Below are 19,580 nucleotides of genomic sequence, written 5' to 3'. Positions count from 1 at the left end.
AGTGTTTGGGGAAATTGGTATTTAAAAGGGATTGTATCTCGGCTGATGATCTCGCAATCTGGAGAGCATACGTCTCTTTTGCGGATGTCAAGGCGACCTGTTTCTGAAACAATAGTGCCATTAGCCTACTCAGCTTGTCATAGTTCACATTAATAGTATCTATGTGGGACCACATGTCAGATACTTTTATCTCTCGTGTGGGGGGAAACAAAAGATGTGCACAACACGTAACGACCTTCGTGACCGAGATTGCGTAGGCAATTCCAGGTTGCATGCTGCAACAGCTTTGATCATTCAGTACCACATAACTTCCATTGGAAAGTACATGAAACACTGGACGAATCAAGGGGACGGGAGTACCCTTCAGAAAACAGGCCAAATTCGCGACCCCCGCATTGCAAAGACCATGAAGAGACACCTGTTTGCATATCATAGAATGACGAACAGCAGTCTCACATTCACTTCCGCTAAGAAAGACCTTCCTTTCACCGTTCAGACATCTATAATCAAAGGGCAACTCCCACTCTTCCTTAATAAAGCTATCTCCTAGCTGCTCATATCGTCCCACTGCAAGATGTTTCAGGCAGCTCGAGAAACGAAAGGTCGAAATCGGTAAATTAATAATGCCGTGTAGGAGCCAGATAGTTGAAGGACTCTCTGCTACCATGAAGGGCAACTTATCTAATTTCTCTACTTGAAGCAGGGTGAAAGTAGCCTCCCTTTTAGCCATTGTCTCTTGTTCCCTGGAAAAATTAAAAGCAGTGAAGAATTCACTCCCATTAATATATCCACATGGAATGTGGCCACTTTTCAGTGTCTGCAATGTCCAACCCAGCTGCATGATGGAATGTAGCTGTGTTTGCCCATGATATAACCGGGACAGGTCAATCTGAGTGATATCAATAGCAGACAACACTATATTCAATAGTGAATAAATTCTGTTGGACAGCGTGTTCATGCCATTGTCGACAACAGCTAATGTTTTCTCTAATTGTCCTTATCTAGTTGCCTTAAACGCGCAGCAGCCTCTATCTGGGAAAGTTTCCAAATTTCATTGTACATAGCATATAAAAACCGTTTTGAGCGCTGCTTTCTAGGACCTGGCAGAAAATCATCTAAGTCTATACTGTCAGAAAGAGTGTTCAGGTGTTTCTTAACCGCTGTTAACATGTTTGTTTGCACCCATTGCTGGCACAGCTTACCCACACTGTATGTTGTAACTATACCTGTATGTTGACCTGATATAAAGCGAGGGTCAGGCCTGTTTATTGAAAAAAAACCTGAAGAGTTCAAAAAACGCCTTTGACACTCATTAGTGTCGGTGGGCCATACCAACCACCCGCCGGGACTGGAAAGTGAAGAATTATAGGCACCAGCCTTAACCATTGCATCTAGCCTGTCCTCTGTGACATTAAGGAAGTGTTGCCAATCTTTAAATTTTGCCGGAGATGGTGATACTGGGCCTGTTTAGATCTTGAATTTTTGCTAACCCCAGACAGGATGCCTGCTCAATAGTGTCATTTAAGAAAATCATTTGCACAGGAATCAGGCATGCTCGAAATAAAGCCTCCCTACCCTGTATCTGCCAATCTTGTGTTCCCCATACACTTTTCAAGTCAATAGTGCTCTTCCAATATTCATAACCCTCAATCGAGAGCCGGGAAACAAAGGGATCTGAATAAATCAGTTTTGTATCTGTTAGCAAAATCTTCCTAATTTGTGCCGGAGGCATTTTAAAATAATACGACTCTGCTTTTCTTGTATCATGCCCAGAAAAGTATATAAATTTATCACTATAATACTTTGGACTCCCCACCTGTGGTGTCGAACAGTGTTCCCACTGTGTGTAGTTCAAGAGAGGCCTATATCTAGTGGCACGGTGTAGGTAGTGATGTCCCCAATTGTTATAGCAGAACATTTCCCCATAATTCATTGTATAATCATATACATCATCACTTTCAAAAGCGGAATAGTCCTTCATTTCAGTTAGCATGGAATCAACTGTTTGGACATCCTAATCATCAGAGGCAACATTAGGTGTAATAACATCAGCCATTGAAATTTTGAACTCGTATGGTATCTGAATAATCTCTGTAGGCCCGTATATATCGAATGGAACTTTGTCCCACACAATCCCATCAGTAATTGGTATTGCTGTAATATTTACAGGGGACAAATCTCTCTGGACCTTATGTGAAGAATGATGTGGTGTAAAAATTTCATCAACAGGCTCCACTGAGGAGCAATCAGGAATATAATGACCATTTATAAGCAAAAAGAAAACAGTCACAAAACCAATCCATAAAAATAATGCAATAAATGTCAAACAGAACCATAAATAGTTCCATGGGTAGATCAAATAGTTCTTCTTAAGCCATCGATACACCTTACTACTTTTTGAAATGTTATCAATCACTGTAGAGGATGAATCCGAAGAAAAATCATCAATGTCAACGAAATAGCCAGAGGTAGTCTCTGCAAACACAGGAGCCGGTACATTCTGATCCACCGCACGTGGAGGCTCTTGATAGACAACGTCAGTAGTCGTGGAAGTGTTTGTGTAAAATACAGCCAAATCTTGAAGCGGAGTGGTCACTGAAGATGTGACCGGAACCAACAAAAATTCATTTTCCGCCCTCCCCATGGTCGAGGAAGTGTCTGGAACAGCAGTCGACATAGTTGCATAGTCAGTAGTGATGTTCATCCTACTATGTAGATGAATGTCCTGTTGGGTACTGAGAGGGGATCAGGAACCACCCAAGGGACCTCCTGGTCTACTGTGAAGGATCAGCCACATGGTGTAATTTGATGTCATCAATACAGATGAATCTGTTCGATTTAGAACCAGACAGTGGTGGTAAGATGACAGTCCTGGTGCCTTTTATTTCCAAGACTGGTACAGGTGCTCTGTATGATGGACCAAACTCCTTCTTTACAGCGATCTTCTCACGAACCAGATCCCCAACGTTAAGAATTCAGCCAGTCGAAGTTTTCGCCAATTCCCTTATTCCTAAGGTGGCAGCACTTGCAGATGATTTATCATCACGAAATTGTTGAAGCTCCTGTAAAACAGTGAGACGTTCTTTTATGTCAAATGGTGTTTCTGCTGCCACCATACCAGGGGCATCAAGATCTGGGACATACATAGGTATCCCAAAGAGAACCTCATATGGAGAGCGTCCCCCCAAGAACCATCTTGGCAGATTATTCAGTGCTCTCTGGACCCCATATAGGTGGTGTAACCAACTACGGCCTGAACCTAATACTCGAGCTGTTAAGGACTGCTTTAGATCACGATTCCGCCTCTCCACGACCGAATTTCCCTCGGGATGGTATGGTGAGGAGTAATGGAGTTCAACACCCATCGTCCCCATGGTGTCCCTGAATGCCTTAGAGGCAAATGTAGGGCCCTGGTCTGAATGGAATGCTGCAACCGCATATGTACTGATAAAGATCAGCAAATCTTTTATAACAGTCCGGGCGTCAGCCGACCAAACAAAGGAATCTAGAACAGGAATCCACAGCCACTAAAATGTATTTGTATGCACCATCAGGCTGTAAGGGACCACAATGGTCTAGGTACACACACTGAAGTGGCTTGTCTCACACTAAGAGGGATGTCTGCTGAAGGCGTTTGATATTAGAGCCCTTAATCTGCTGGCAAATGTCACAGAAAAGGACATACTGCTTAGTTCGTCTGCATAGACCAGGCCATCAGTATCGTTGCTGCAGAATTGTTATGGTGGCCTGTATACCAGCATGTGCAGAAGCGACACCTTCATGTGCAGCTGTAATCAGCTCTAATCTCTGGTCTTCATTGGGGATCACTCAATCTCCAACCTCAGGAATCGTTGTATAAGCAACATTCTGTGCACTGATATGGTAAGTATAATTTGTAGGGTATCCTTTCGGAAGGGTCTTGCCCGCAGCCGAAGCTTTAACGGCAATCAGTATTTCATTATCCAATCTCGTCCGAGAACGAGTCACTGCAGCCACAGAAGCCGTAGCTACTGATACTTTGGCCGTTTCATCAGCCAACGTATTACCGGCAACGTGTATTCGTTGGTGTCCTAATGTATGAACTACATGGACACATGGTAGTTTATCCTTTAGATCAGCCACCCTTCCCCACAATATTTTGTGTTTAATGGTATTCCCTTTAAAATCCATAAACCCATTCAGCTTCCAATGATTTAGATATTCATTGTATGACTGGACGCAGTAATATGAATCACAGACTATCAAAGTCTGGCTTCCTGTCTCAGTATGTTTGAGCGCTAGAATAAGAGCTTTAAGCTCAGACAACTGGGCTGTGCAGTCCCCTAAGGTCTGCGTGTAGGTATTGTGAGGGTGGAAAACTCCATCTTCCATCACTCCGCACACGGCTGCGCAAGCTGCCGAGTATTGATGTTTAGTACCTACAGCCGGTTGTGCTGATCCATCAGTATACATAATAGTATTATAACTGTCTAATGGCAAGATATTTAGAGGAGCGGGGTACTCCTGTTCATACTGGAGAAATTCTTGTGTCTGAAGTCTTGGATCGAATACATAATCAACATCAGTGGCGGTCAGAGGCGTTGCCCATTGAATCCAGCGTGGATGTAATGCCTTAGTGTTCGGAACACTCGCTTTAGTGACAGCCTCTAAGGCCAGCACCGGGGAGACAACAATAATGCGTTTCCCCTGGGCAAGTGGCCTCTCTTTTATGACGGCCATCTGAACTGCTGTCAGAATCTTTTCTGTGGGTGCAAAACGTTGTTCAGCATTTGAATATAAATGTGATTTATATGCTATTGGCACTGTGTCATCCTCATTAAAGGTGACATAAGTAAATCCAAGGGCACCAGCAATTATTCTGATGACCAAATTTGTTTTATTTTCACGTGTGTGTAAGTGTTTAGCTTCTAGCATGTCCCGTTGCATGTCCCTAAGGATGTGTGTGTGTTCAATCATCCATCGTCTGCTAGACAAATTGGGCTGAATTAAGTCATAAAGTGGCTTGATGCGTTCTGCATAATCTGGAATGTATGTTCTGCCAAAATTGAAGGAACCCAGTAATGACTGTAATTTCTTAAGTGTGTTCGGAGGCTGTAGTTGAGCACACTTTTCTAGAAAGTGCGGGCCAGGCTCTTCCTTTCGTTTGATACCTCATATCCCAGGAACAACACACTAAGAAAGGCTATCATGCTTTTCTTAAAATTAAGTTTATAACTGAGGTCTGCAAATCCCAAAATGATCCGATCGACCCTCGCAAGATGAATGTCGAGGGTGTCGTCAGTGAGATAGATATCATCCACATAGGACAAAGCATCGGAATCAATCTCGTGCAAAATTGATGTTACACGGGCTGAAAACAGGCCTGGGCTATGTTTATAGCCTTGAGGTAAACGACAAAAGGGTTTCTGAGAGTCAAATGAAAATGCACTTAGGTCCCTACTTTCATATGCTAAATTCTGGCAGAAAAATCCATTAGATATATCCAATGTAGTTTTATATTTTTTACGCACTATATTGTTTATCAGTGCTGTGCTGTGTGAGTTTTGTATAGCATATGTGCGTGTGTGACTATTTAAGTGTCTATAATCAACCACTATTCTATATGAATGATCTGGCTTTGCAACGGGGAATAATGGATTATTCATCGCAGACGTACAGGGCTCAATTACTCCCTGGTACTCAAGTTGTGATAGGATCTCCTTCACCGGAGCTTTTGCTTCATGTTTAACAGGGTATTGTGGCTGCGGTTGGGGTGCAGTCCTAACAGGAATAATATGACAAGGAGACTCCTTGTCCCAACCTACTTGATTACGGTATAGTGCAGGTGCCTGCGCTAAAGCCCATTCAGCAGCATAGGCTTCTTTTGCTGCTTCCGGAACAAGATCGGAGAAAGAAGGCAAAATGACATCTTCCCCATGCGGGAGCTTGCAGACGTGTTCAGGTGGCCAGTCTCTCTCGGCCAATAGGATATCACTAGTAAGTTCATCCCAATATATTACACTAATAGTGCGTTTCACGTCTCCCTCTATCTGAATAGTTAAATCATAAACCATATCGGGGGAAGAACGCAGCCATCCGCTGTCTCAACCGCAATGCAATCTCTAGTTGCTGTTGCATCCAGATGATCTTTCAGACTCCGGCGACATATATTGACCTCTGCCGCGCTGTCCAACAGAGTCACTGACCACCTCTTGTTCCTCAACAGTGTTCTCAATACTACTGGCATTTTTAATTGTCAGTGCTGCCACCTACTTCTTTTTAAACTGTGGCTTTTGCTGAGGAGTCTTTTCTTCTTTTTTAATGGTAGACTGTGGTGAGTCTTTCTTTTCTTTCACGTATTTCGGATGTCGATCTTGACGGCCCCCTGGAGTTCTAATGTGCTCCCTATTTCTGAGATTATACCTCCTTTTGGAGTTCTCCGGGTGTGGAGAATCAGCTCTCTTATTTCTTCTTTCTTTGAAATCTTTTTGTTTGTCCCAACGCTTCTTAGAGCCCTCTTGTGCCTGCTTCGTACCCTCCTTATGGGCGGTACTTTGTAACTCCAATTTTTTAGGTTTGGCTCCCAAACTATCTCATCCTATACTAGTATAGGTATCGGAAATTATTTTCGGTCGCTGTCTCTCCTGTTCCTGGTTTGGAGTTTCTCAGAGACGCTGGCGAATTGCCAGTGCTACCACTTCCCCTTTGATATTACTCAGTATTATTGAGGATACGGCGTCAAAGTTACGCATTAACTTCATCCCCAGATCCAGGGCTGGTGCAGCCCCATGCTCATTTTGTATTTGTTTTAACACTTCCGGTAAATAAAGTGTCGGGGTACCATGTGTGGTAGTATAAACGGCAGCGAAGACCGTATCCCATGTGGCACAGTCATCCACCGAGGGAACCATCCCAAACGGCAAGCACATCGTGAGCAATCTATGTTTTTCCTGTGGTCCCGTATGGGGAAACACAGCTTCTAGCTGATTAGTTTTCTGGGCTATCCAGAACAGTATTTTTTCCCGTTCCGTGGGCACTTTACCCATAATAGTATGTACTGTTTGTGGATTAATCCCAGTAGCCATTTGATAACCACCAGCTACTGGCGGCGCTGGATGCGCTGGTGTTGTGTTCAATGTTCGCATTACGAACTGAACCAATCGTCTATATAATGCCACTAATTCATTATATAAAACTCGTAAATCAGCTATCGGCATATTCTGTATGCCTGGGTGAGGTGTATATGTGGCGAACATAGGCCAGGTAGGTCCTTCATTACTTATGGGACCTAACCTCACCCTTCATAGTACATGTGGTAGGGCGCCTTCAAACCAGTTCTGATGCTCCTGATAAGTGAGCGATATTTCATGATACTGGTATGCTTCGTACCGTACAGGTACGTTCGCAACTTCATATGTGTGAAATGTGTGCGTTTGTTGGTCAACCTCAGGAAAGGTGACCCAACAGTAAAACGTTTCTGTTTGGTATGCTTCAGTTGCTTCTATTATCAGAGTAACATCCCCGCCCTCATCTGTAAGGCCATGCGCTAATAAATGTTGTGTAAGTGCATGTCTAGCATTTGTAGGAATGTCTATGGTATTAGCCATAGTTGTTTAGAGAAACGGAACACCAGATAGGGGAAGTCTTTTCCTTTTTATGAGTTTGAGCTCGAACAACCTACAGCCTAATCAGGTATTACCTGTTCAGCTGAGGAGGAATCTCCCAAAGACCACGGACGTCTCTGTATAACGGTACTTAGGGTACCTGTTGTCTGTGAGACAGTGATAGTCAGGGTATCCGTAAATTAGTGCCTAAACACCATCGTTGGTGGTGCCATGTCGTAGTTTGGACTCTTGCTTTGGGCAAGACTGCTGGTTTAAGGATGACAGTACTTTTGTTTGTAGGCGACTGCGTCTTTCCTACAACAAGTCACAACTGTTATCCCAACCTTACAGGCTCACTAGCAGGACCTCACCAGAAACACAATAGTAAAAGGTGATTTATGGGAGCCGTTTAGGCATGGACTAAAAAATAAGACATCTCAGGGAGTGTCGTGGTTAAACGGAGATTACCCTTTTCTCACAGATATATTATGTCTCATACAAACACAGGCAATGACACAGATGCAGAAACGTTATAATAGCTTTTTATTTAACATAACTGCAATGTGCAATAAGTTACATGGACTGCAATGATTAGGATAATGAATATAGCAAGTATCATTATTGTGAAGACAAGAGTCATTGTTACGAAGACCGCCACCATTTTGCAATACATAGAAAAGATATATGAGATGTAAGATTCCCTACTATCCTAAGAAAAAGGCCTAACCTCCTACCTAAAGGAGAGCTGGGTTCATTAAACCTAATCTGCCTATGCCGTGTCCATGAGAGGAGCCCCCAACCCTCGTTACCTTGGAATGAGGTCTCTATCTCAGACTCCGCAGGGACACGAAGACTGGGTCAGCATCAAGATGACTGCAGCATCGGTATCAGCGATGGTGGCAATGCTCTCTGGTCGGAATCCCTCTGATTATCTGTCTAAAGTGTGATGTATTTATACAGATCTACAAGGTCCTCTGACGTAGGTGTATTCCTAAACAATAGATAACAGGCATGCTTGGGTCGGCAATTAATATCAACAATCCCTCGTAAGTATAGGGAGGGAAAATCCCTAAGTGTGAACACCTACTGTTTGTTTGTCTTTGGTGCTTGATCTTGACGCCTTGGCACGGTGACACTGATAATGTAACTCATAACATGTGGCCTAACTATAAACAAGGCAGCCATCTTAGAAGAAATAAATAATTAAATGGGCTAAGACAGAGCAAGCTAAGTAGGTTAAAAGTCACTAGGTGACGGGGGCACGAATCTACAAGCCAGAGGCTAAACTAACTCCTGCAATCCCATTAAAACGAGCTAGGATTCACTACAATACTAATTCACCACTAATCCTTCTTGGGTTCAGAAGTAGTGCGCTACTCGCAGAAAAGCACTTTGACACCTTGTGAGGGGTAGTAAGTGCTATATAAATCCAATTACAATTACAATAGTTAGGACCTTTTTTTTGTTTAGCTAAAAACATTGGCAACATTTGACGAATCCTCATAAAATTTTCAAAACTAGTTTGCCACTCACTTCATCTGTTGTCTTGAAAGTTTCGGGTTGACTCGTCAAGCAGGGGCTGAGATAAAGGGGGGTCCCAAAATGCATTTTCCCCATGCATATTCCCATAGGTTTTTTTAACCCGACTAAATTTGGCAGAAATATAGCTATTGGTCAAGAAAAAGCCATTTTGTTATGTGGTGTAAATATGTCCAGTGTTTTTGGCATATTATAGGAAAAAGACATATAGATCTCTTGGGACACTGATCCTCCACGGATCTGAAAGTCCCTCTGCTGATATCTGATTGGCTGCAAAACTCTTCAATCAGTAGATGTGGGCAGCCACTTTGTGACTCAGACTCAACCAAGTCCCCACAAAACATAACAATGAAAATGGGGGCTATGTAGAAATACCCTGACCCCTTAGCCCTGGCGCTGGGGTGCCCCAAGGACCCTCCTGAGGTCTAAACATTTTTTTTCAATTGTGCAGCAAACTCACTGAGTGTTAGTAAATTTGTCGCAAATTTTGGGAAAAAACAAGCATAGTCACCCGCGTTTGTTTATCTGTCAGCCTAATTCCTGGTGGAATTGCGACTGTGTAATATTTTGGTAGGGGGTGCATGAGGCTCCCTCCTCACACTGCAGAGAACCCCAGGGACCTCCACCTACCCACAGCTTTAATTATAAATAGGAAGGACATGCAAACTCCCCCTTGTGATCTAAAGAGCCACAGGGACCATCACCTCCCTGGGGATTTAATTCAAAATTGGAGGGTGGCTGCACGGACCCCCTTCTTGACCCTTTAGGGCCCCGGGGACTACCACTTCCTCAGGACTTTAATGGCATGGAGGGGGGGCATGCAGACGCCCCTTCTCAGGATCTAAAAAGCCCCTGGGATTACCACCTCCGCAGGACTTTAATATGAAATTGGAGAGGGGCTGTGTGGACTCCCTCCTTAGACCCTGATGGCCCTGGGAACCACCACCTCCCTGGGGCCAGAAATACAAAAGATAGGGGGAGAGGGGATTGGCGGCCCTCCTCTAAGGCCTTTTTTGGCCATGAGGACCACCAACTACCCCCCCTCCAGGGCCGGCTCCCTATCTCCTGAGATGCCTAACCCCAGGAGATAGCAGTTTGCTTTTGCTTGGCAGGAGCTTTGACAGTTCCCACCAAGTGGGAGCAAACTTTAAGACCTTTCCCAGCGGGTGGGAGCAGGAAAAGTGCTCCCGCTTGCTGAGAGCAGAGTTTTCATCTGTGTTACTGCCAGCTGGCAAGCGGGCTGGAAAAACAATAAAATTATTGCTCCCGCACACATTTGTAACTGCCCCCTGCACGTGAGAGCAATGCTGGCTCTTGCTGGAGGTGGAGAGTCATGAAGGACAACAGGGGCTCCCCCCACAGTCCTCGCTGCCAAAATTAGAAACACACAAAGTCACTGGAGACATTATCTTGGGGTCCTTTACGCAGCTGTATTGTGGGATCTGCATTATACACTTCCCTAGCAAGGTAGCACTTACTAATTAGCCAGTAGAAAGTATAGCAGTTGGGTAGAGATTTTGCACAAAACTGTGGCCTCTCCTTGGATAAAAAACAAATCATGATGCATTCTGGCACCAATTCTCATTTCACAGTAATTAAACCTCAATGAGAAGCACCTACAAATGTAAACACAGCAGGTGCCCCAGTTGTAGCTCTGCTTCCATAAAGCACAAATCACCCAAACTTCTTACTCTTGACCAATGCAAAGCAAGTGTGTTTTCTCATAGAGGTGAATGCATCATTGCTCCTTCGAAGTGCAATATGTTCTGTAGTGACTGTGACAAGTAGTTTTTTTTCTTGTCAGCTCCCGGTGAGAACAAAGCAAATCAGTCTCTCTTTTAAATACTACAGGTTTGCAAATGCGCAAAATGACCTAGAAGCCCTGTCTGTTTGGCCAAAGGTCCTGCAAGGCGCAGGGTTAGATGCCTATGGAGGTTGGCTGCAGGGCCTGGAATGAGGCTGGATGCATGCGGGTAGTGGCAGCACGTGTGGGGTTGGGAGAGCAGCCAGGCCCTGTGGTCACCCTTCCTGCTGCATTAAAAAAATCAAAACACATTTTTTTTTTTAAAACAAAGGTTACAGGGACGTTATAGTTTAGTTCTGTATTTAATCTCACAAAACCATTGAAATTCAGCTGTTAGAGTTCTTAGAAGTAATTATAACTAGTGCCCTAAGGTAACTATAACACACACCCCTGCCATGCACAGTTTTCTCATCAATAATTTTATTGTAAATGTTGCAGTTATATTATGAATGATGTCATAGAAGATGGCCTAACTGATGTAATATGTTCGTAATTTGCAGTGCATGACGAGGGTGCGATTTATAGTAAACTTAGGGCATGAGTTTTTTTAGATAAGTATATCTATAACTATAACATTTCTATGGTTTTGTTTGTTTAAAATCTGAACCTAACTGTAACATCCCTGTGACCTTTCTTAGTAAATTTCTTAGTTTGTTCTAATTATGTTTCCTAACTATAACTTTCCTTTAACGTTTGTTTTTTTTCAGTACATTTCTATGGTTGTTCTTAACGTTAAGTAATATTTAATTAACTTAAGTTTGGCTACAGGGCCTGGCCTGCTGCCAGCCCTCAGCAGCCACCCAACCCTGCTCCATGCACGGCCTTCGAACATGTGCAAAGGTGGGCTGGCTGCAGTGTCTGGCCTTTAGCTAGGCCGTGCAGGCAAGCCCCCGCAAGCACCCACTCCCATGCCTTAACCAGCCTTCAGTCATGCTTGGTAGGGGGTTGGCCTGCAGGCCCCCTTCCTAGGCCAATTACATCCCCACGGACCCCCTCCCTCAGGGCCCAGCCAATTACTAAAAGGAGGAGGGTTCGGACAGCCCACAGGCCCTGACCCATCCCGGTGGTCAAAATATTACAATCAAAATAAATCCCATCCAGCGTTTTGCTGTTTACTTTCTAATGCTGCTATCCTGCAGGAGTCCTATGAGACCCCCACTGGATTGTCCCTCTGGCACCCCCCCAAGGGCTAGAGGGGATGTATTCCAACCATATCTTTATTAAAAACAATCTCAGGACATGGGACTAAGACCCATTTCATGTTGCAGCTGGACAATCAGAGTGCTTATTCCCACTGGAGTGAACTACTGCAGGAGTGAGGAGGCCCAAGGGGAAAAAAACCTCCTAGGCCAATGTGAATGCTCGATTTATTGAAGTTGGGTTTGAGGGACTCTTGCAGGTGTCCCTCAAACCCAACTGCCAGATATACAAATACTTTTGATCCTTCATTTCTCAAAAACTACTGAATGGATTTATGCTAAAATCACAAAAGCATGTTTTTTGAGCTAGAATCCAGCCTCGGGCGAGCAAAAAAATATTTGAAAATGCATTGTGGTTTTGTGTTTTGGGGCCCCCTTTTTTCTCAGCCCCTGGTTGACGGATCACTCCGAATCTTTCCATGCACAAACTGGTCAAAAAAGAGAACCTTTTTGGAAAGTTTTGTGAAAGTTTGTGAAGATTCATCAAATAACGTCAAAGTTATTAGCAAAACCAAAAAGTAATTTTCTATGGACACTAACCATAACTACCCAGTGGCAATCACCCCTGGGTAATGTTTTCATGTATAACTGGAAATGTTTGTAGTGATCCATCAACAGGACTGGGAAAAAGGAAGGTTGCCAAAACGGGTTTTCCCAGGCAAAGTAAAATTAGACACAGCTACAGCCAAACCCCTATTTGGATTCACACCAAATTTGACAGAAAGCTAAATCTTGCCCCAGAAAACGTGCTTTTTGTGTTTGGGTGTAAATCTGTTCAGTATTTTTGAGAAATTAAGGATACAAAAATGACATTTTACACCACAGAGGATCAGTAGAGCCGACACATCACCTGGCGAGATCTAATTAGCAGCCACCACATCAAAAGTGATGTGACAGCAGCCATTTAGAAGTCTGAACTCAGTCCTGAGTCCTAGAAAAAAGGTTGAAAAAAGTTACAATGGGGCAGGGTAGTGATACCCAGATTGTCTAGACCAGGTGGAAGGGTCCCAGAGGAACCATATTTATTTTTAAAACAAATTTCCACAAATCCACAGTGATTCTGGAAATCTATGGAAAATTTTAAAAACAATTCTCTAAATATATTACCCCACCTTGAGGTGGGCCTGAGCCTGGTGGGTGTGGCACAAACAGTTTATATAAGGGAGTTGGGTATGCGTTCCTCTCTGTCAGAGGGATAGGGGATCTCATTTCCTGGGCAAACAATATTTAAAATGGTAGGAGGGGTGCAAGGTCAGTCTTTAGGCCTTGGGCAACCCATCCTCCAGAGTTGCTATTTTAAAAAGTTTAAGGGGCATAACTCATGCCTTAAAGTAGCTATAAATCGTGCCCTTGCAATGCATTGCTAATTACCTCACATATTACAGATTACATCATTCATGATGTGTTCTATGACATCATTAATAACATCGCTGCAACATCTGAAGTGACATCATCCAAGAGAAAACTGTGCATGGTGGGGGCATGAGTAATAGTTACATTAGGACCCGAGTTACAGTTACTTAAGATAATTATAACTTGAATTTCAGTGTTTTTTTTTTTTTTTCATTTGAAATGGTATGTTTTGACTGCCACTTTCACCTAACTATAAAATTGGACCTTTGTTTTTTTTCCGTAAATTTCTATGGTTTGTTAAAATTCCTAACTATATATACATTGACTGAAAAAAACAAAGTTTAAAATAATGTTAGGTTAGTTGAAAAGTTCAGTAACGACATGACATTCTAAACTCTAAATACCATAGAAATTCACCAGTTATAGTTATGATTATCTCAAGCAACTTTAACTCGTGCTCTAACGTAACTGTAACTTGCAGCCCCTCCATGCCCAGATTTGGCATCAATAATTTCACAAAAAATGTTGCAGTGATATTAACAAAGATGTCATAGAGGACGTTATGAGTGATGTAATATGGGTGATAATTAGCAGTGCATGGCTAAGGTGCCAGTGATAGTTATGCTGGACCATGATTTATGGTTACTTGAGATTGCTATAAATATAGCTAGTGAATTTTTGTGCTTTTTAGACTTTAAAACATTGCATTGCTACCAAGCATTCCACTTAACTATAATCTCCTAGGGTGACTAATTAAAATATATGGGCCCAGGAGTGCTCCTCGTCTCCCCGAGCCTTATTAGGTCCTGGGGACTCCACCCCCAGAGCCATTGATTGTTTAAAGGGGGGGGTGCTTGGCCTTCCTGAACCTTGTTAGGCCCTGGGGACTCCATTCCCCAGGTCCACTCCTTTAAACAATTAGGAGAGGGGATGCATGATCCCCTTTCTGAGCAGTTATTGGCCCTGGGTACTCCATCCCCTGGGGCCCTCACACTTAAAGTTGGGTGCCAAAATCATCCCTGGTGGTTTGAGTGTCCACCTCCCTCTACAAATCACACTGGGCCTGAGGGATGGGGCCCCTGTGGCCAGAAACAGCCCTGTAAGGGGGGCTATGTGCACCCCCGTCCCCAAAACTAAATCCTTCTTCCCACAGGGCCCCGGCCTACCCCAGGGGTGGTTCAAAAACAAGCACAGAAGCCTACACTTATTTTTTTATTTAGTTTTGCCACAGTCAGCAGTAGCTAGTTATATTTAGAACTTAGGGACCCATTACGAGTTTGGTGGTCTGATGGTAAGACCTCCACAGTGGCGGCTGTATTAAGAGGTACACAGCTCAGACCGCCAAACAGACAAATTTCCGAAACCGCCACTGGCAGATGGATAAAAGGTGGTCAGACCACCAGCCGAACAAAAATCATCCCATCAGATTACGATTCACAAATCATGACAGTGGTTCGTCCAAGGCAGAAAACCATTGGCAGTGCGAACCGTGGCAGCCTGAACTCACATCACACTGAACACCACACCACATTGGATAGTTTGAATATCCCACACCTGACACACATCCACACACTCAACACTTCTACACACTGCACTATATAATACACCCTACACAACACACAATCCTTTGCAAACAGAATGCCACTAACAGCCACAGCGGAGGAATTACAGAATTATCGCGAAATACTTTTGGCACCCATACACAGCTCACCACACATACATCTCACACCTGTACAACATACACAACACACAATTTACAATCACACACAACAACCGCCACCCACTAATATCACAGCACCTACACCTAATCACTAAAAAAAAATTCAAGCTTTTTTTCAACACTATCACACCGTTTATGCCACTACTACCATCTACCATGTCCCCACAAAAACACCCACGTTTCAAAGATGATGAGTTGAATGTCAGGGTGGACGTAATAGTCAGGATAGAGCCACACCTGTTCGGAGCACAGGTCCAGCAAACATCAATAGACAGGAAAATGGAGTTGTGGCAAAGGATAGTCGACAGGGTGAATTCTGTAGGCAGTTATACACACACAAGGGAGGACATCAGGAAGAGGTGGTACGTCTTCAGTGGAAAGGTACGTTCCATGCCATACAGGTACCAGCTGGCGGTACTCACAACTGGCGGTGGGCCCCCACCTCCTCCCCCTACTTTCACATCTTGGGAGGAGAAGATCTTGGCCATACTACATCCTGAAGGCCTGACTGGAATACCTGTGGAGTGGAGTCTGGTAAGTCCCCACAACATACATGTCACTAAAATATATTGTTTTGCATGCTCCCCCACTACCTTACCCCACCTCCATTACAAAACCACCCACCACCCCTCTGTGCCAAGTAGACAACTACCCCTCTCTGGCATGCCACATGTCCACTAAACTCACCTACGTCCACAAGCCTTGGGAATGGGATGTTAGGAAGGCAATATTCCACCATAAAGAAAACCAGAACAGTGCACGAAATGTGTAATGTCACACGTGAAAATAAAAACCAATGTAACCAATCATGAATGTTCCACTGTGAAACAGTGTATGGCAAGGACAGCAATGCAATGGCACACCCCCACTACCATTACAAGCAAAACACAGCTTCAGCTGAGTGCCCAATCAAACTTCCCTAAGAACAAAGATTCCCAAAGTGGAAATGTACTCACCTGGGGGGGAACTGTAGATGCCCAAGTGGATTCACATGCAGCATACCCAGATAGAGGCCAATATCAATTGCCTACTCCCATACTGTGCTCCTACTGTGACACTGTTGTGCAGCTTTTTGTGCCATTTATCTTGCCATACACTTCACTAGGCACAAAAAGGTAATCACCCATGTCAATAGTCAGACAACATAAGAGGATATCAGCAGTCAAATAACTACCTAAATAACATAACATCCTTGAGCACAGTGTATGGTATTGAAATATCAGATCATCATGTTGTATTATTAGAAACTGTCATTGTCATTTCTGGTGATCATGTTAAGGCAGTGTGTGCATATCACACAACATCACTAATTGTAAAACTTAAACGTAACTTGTATCACTTATAGCAAGTCTGTGTTCCACTTCTCCCACAGGTAACCTTGCCATTGTCACCATAGACAGGATTCCAAAGACTGCCACAACCCCTCTGGATGAAGGCCCCAGTGAGGACAACACCCCTGGATGTTTGGACACTGACAATGAAGCTGACCCATCAGGGACACCTGGTCAGTCAACAACTGTCAGCCTCACCCTGCCCATATTGACTCCTCCCAGTCCTGTTGCATCTACATCACAGGCAACCATTCGCCCCCCAAACCTGTGTCCCAAGGACTGTTTCTTCCATTGTGTGCCCCCCAGTACAGGTACCTGAGTCTCCTCTTGCCACCCCTGACAATGATGGACCTGCCACCCCTGGGAGTGGACACGCTGTGCCAAGGGCACAGGCAAGTGGAGGTAAGGTGCACGGGAGGGCTGATGTGGGCCAGAGGATGGGGGTTCAAAAGGACAATACTGACCAGGAAACCATCTCCTGAGTCTTGGGAGACTTCCAAAGTTCCCAAGGTATGATGGGGGAAATATAACAGCTGCAGACGGAACAACCACCAGGAAGCCATGCTATAGTGGCAGGCACAAAATGCCATCCTGGCATCCATAACTGGGGTGCTGAGGAACATCAACACTACCCTGAGTCGTTCTGACACATAACATCAGGCCTCTTCCACTGGTATTGACTCTTCAGGCCCTTCAACATCTACGGCTGCTAGTGGAATGGAGGTCCTGCCAGGGGAAGGACATGCCTCAGACACCACACCCTCTGTAGCAAAGGAACCCCCCGCAAATGTGGACGTCCACCCAGACATCCAGGAGGAGGAGATGCCAAACCGTAACCCGCTGCTAGGAAGTTAACCTCTCCTTATTGTTTACCCTTGTGTGCCACGGATTCACCCTATTGACTATTCTGAAACCTAACTCCATTTTCTTATGATGCAAGGACACTGGACTTGTGTCCCCAAATGGTGTAGCAGCTAATCTGATGATTTCATCCACTATGACAAAATTATTCAGAGTTTACTTTCTGTTATTTCTGTTTCAATTCACATATAAGTGTCATGTATCAATCATGTACAACCGTCATGTATGGCAACTCTTGTACTAACATGTCCCTCTGCATTGTACAAACTATGTAATGGACATCACATGTGTACAGTATTACCAGGAGACCCATTACATTGGGATTGTAACATAGAAATGAGCCTAAACAGCTGTATTTCACATCTCCACACATTTATTTATAGATTTGCAAACAACAGACAGAGTAGTACTGCTGGTGACATCTGAATAACAGCTTAGGTGTCATATACTACTAAGCCACAAGATACTGATGTTAGGGACATGTCAGTCTTCCCTCAAGCCAGGAGATTGATACTTTGTATGACCAAGTAAAACCTCATCACATACCCATACCTTAGCTTCCTAATAATCATACCCCATGATACAGACAGAGATCAGTACTGATGTCCCCAGTCCTGGAACCCTTCACTCACCATGATCCGGTACCTGTAGTTTTGCCACTCACCTATGTCAGTCCTCAGAGACATGCACATTGGTCAGAAAAGTAGTAACACACTGACAGCTATGTGTGAGGTAGGACACATATAACAGAAACCATTATGATGGTAGAGGCTCTGGTACAACATTTTCACAAGTGTCAGGCACATATTGACACACCATGGCACCATTTGACCACCTCTAGTACCAACAAGGTCTTCTTGTTAGGAAAACACACTTCCCCTGGTGTGGTTGGGTACCTCATGGTGTCAATAACAAAGGACAGTTTAGATTCACCCATAAGGAATAGGTATAACATCACAAACATATATCTTGGACATGCACATTTGTGATAGCAGGAGAAAAACATCCATCATATGTGACTAACCAACAAGCCAACTCTGTAAAGAGTTGTGTCATCAGCAGTGGGATGTTGCTGTTCCACATGATGAAGGAATCCTGGACTGATCTAGGATACTTAGCACATACTTGTGAAGTGTACTGGTCTGCCAAACACAACACTTGGACATTGATGGAGTGGTAATTTTTCCTATTCCTATATACTTTCTCATTGGCACTGGGGGGAATCAAGGCCACATGAGTGCCATCTATGGCTCCAATCACATGTGGAATGTGTCTCAAAGCATAATACTCTGCCTTCACATAGGCCAAATCCACACATTTGGGAAACCTGATGTAGCTGTCCAGGTGTTTCAACAATGCAGAAAGTACACCCTTCAAAACCAAACTGAAATGGGCTGAGACATCCCTACAGTTAGGGCCACTGTATTCTGAGAGGACCCAGTGGCCAGGAAGTGTAGCACTGACATGTCTTGTATGATGGGAGGTATGCTATTAGGATTGAAAATGGCAGGCATCAGATATCGCTCCAACTGATCACATAGATCCATGATTGCATGCCTATTCAGATGATATGTTTGGACATCGTGTCCCACCACCATGGTGTGCAGGCGTTACACTGGAGGTTGTCTTCCTCTCCTCATGCCAAGGAAACTATGTGGGACCAAAATAGAATGTAGTTCAATGTACAATGTACACATAATGAATCTGATCACATACAAGTCACACATATCTCCATATCATGTCAGATGCAACATATGACATTTGATGTGCAGCATATTACTATTAATCCTATGACAGTCCCCTTAATTCAGATTCCCTAAACCCTCTGATGTACTTTACATGCATATATGTAGTTGTGACTTTCAGTGTTTGATAGTCCTACTTGATTTACATGAGAAACACATTTGCTTCACCTATACTCCATTGACGTCACACTTAGGACGAATAGGTTATCATTTCCTTTCCCACCCATACCTCTGTTACACAGCTTTTACAGCTCACATGCACAATGAGACTAATGAACATGAAATCATCACTTAAAATTATTTTAACACTATACAGGTAATCATAAAGATGCACCTTCCATTACTGCCCCATACATATAATAGCCTCAAAATATCATCTGCCGGATCAACTGTACTGGACATGAAGACGTGACTTAACTCTGCCGGTGGATGTTGTCATGGTGGT

This window comes from Pleurodeles waltl, chromosome 3_1 (genome assembly GCF_031143425.1).
Source record: "Pleurodeles waltl isolate 20211129_DDA chromosome 3_1, aPleWal1.hap1.20221129, whole genome shotgun sequence".
Lineage (NCBI taxonomy): Eukaryota > Metazoa > Chordata > Amphibia > Caudata > Salamandridae > Pleurodeles > Pleurodeles waltl.
Note: the sequence above shows the minus strand (reverse complement) of the source record.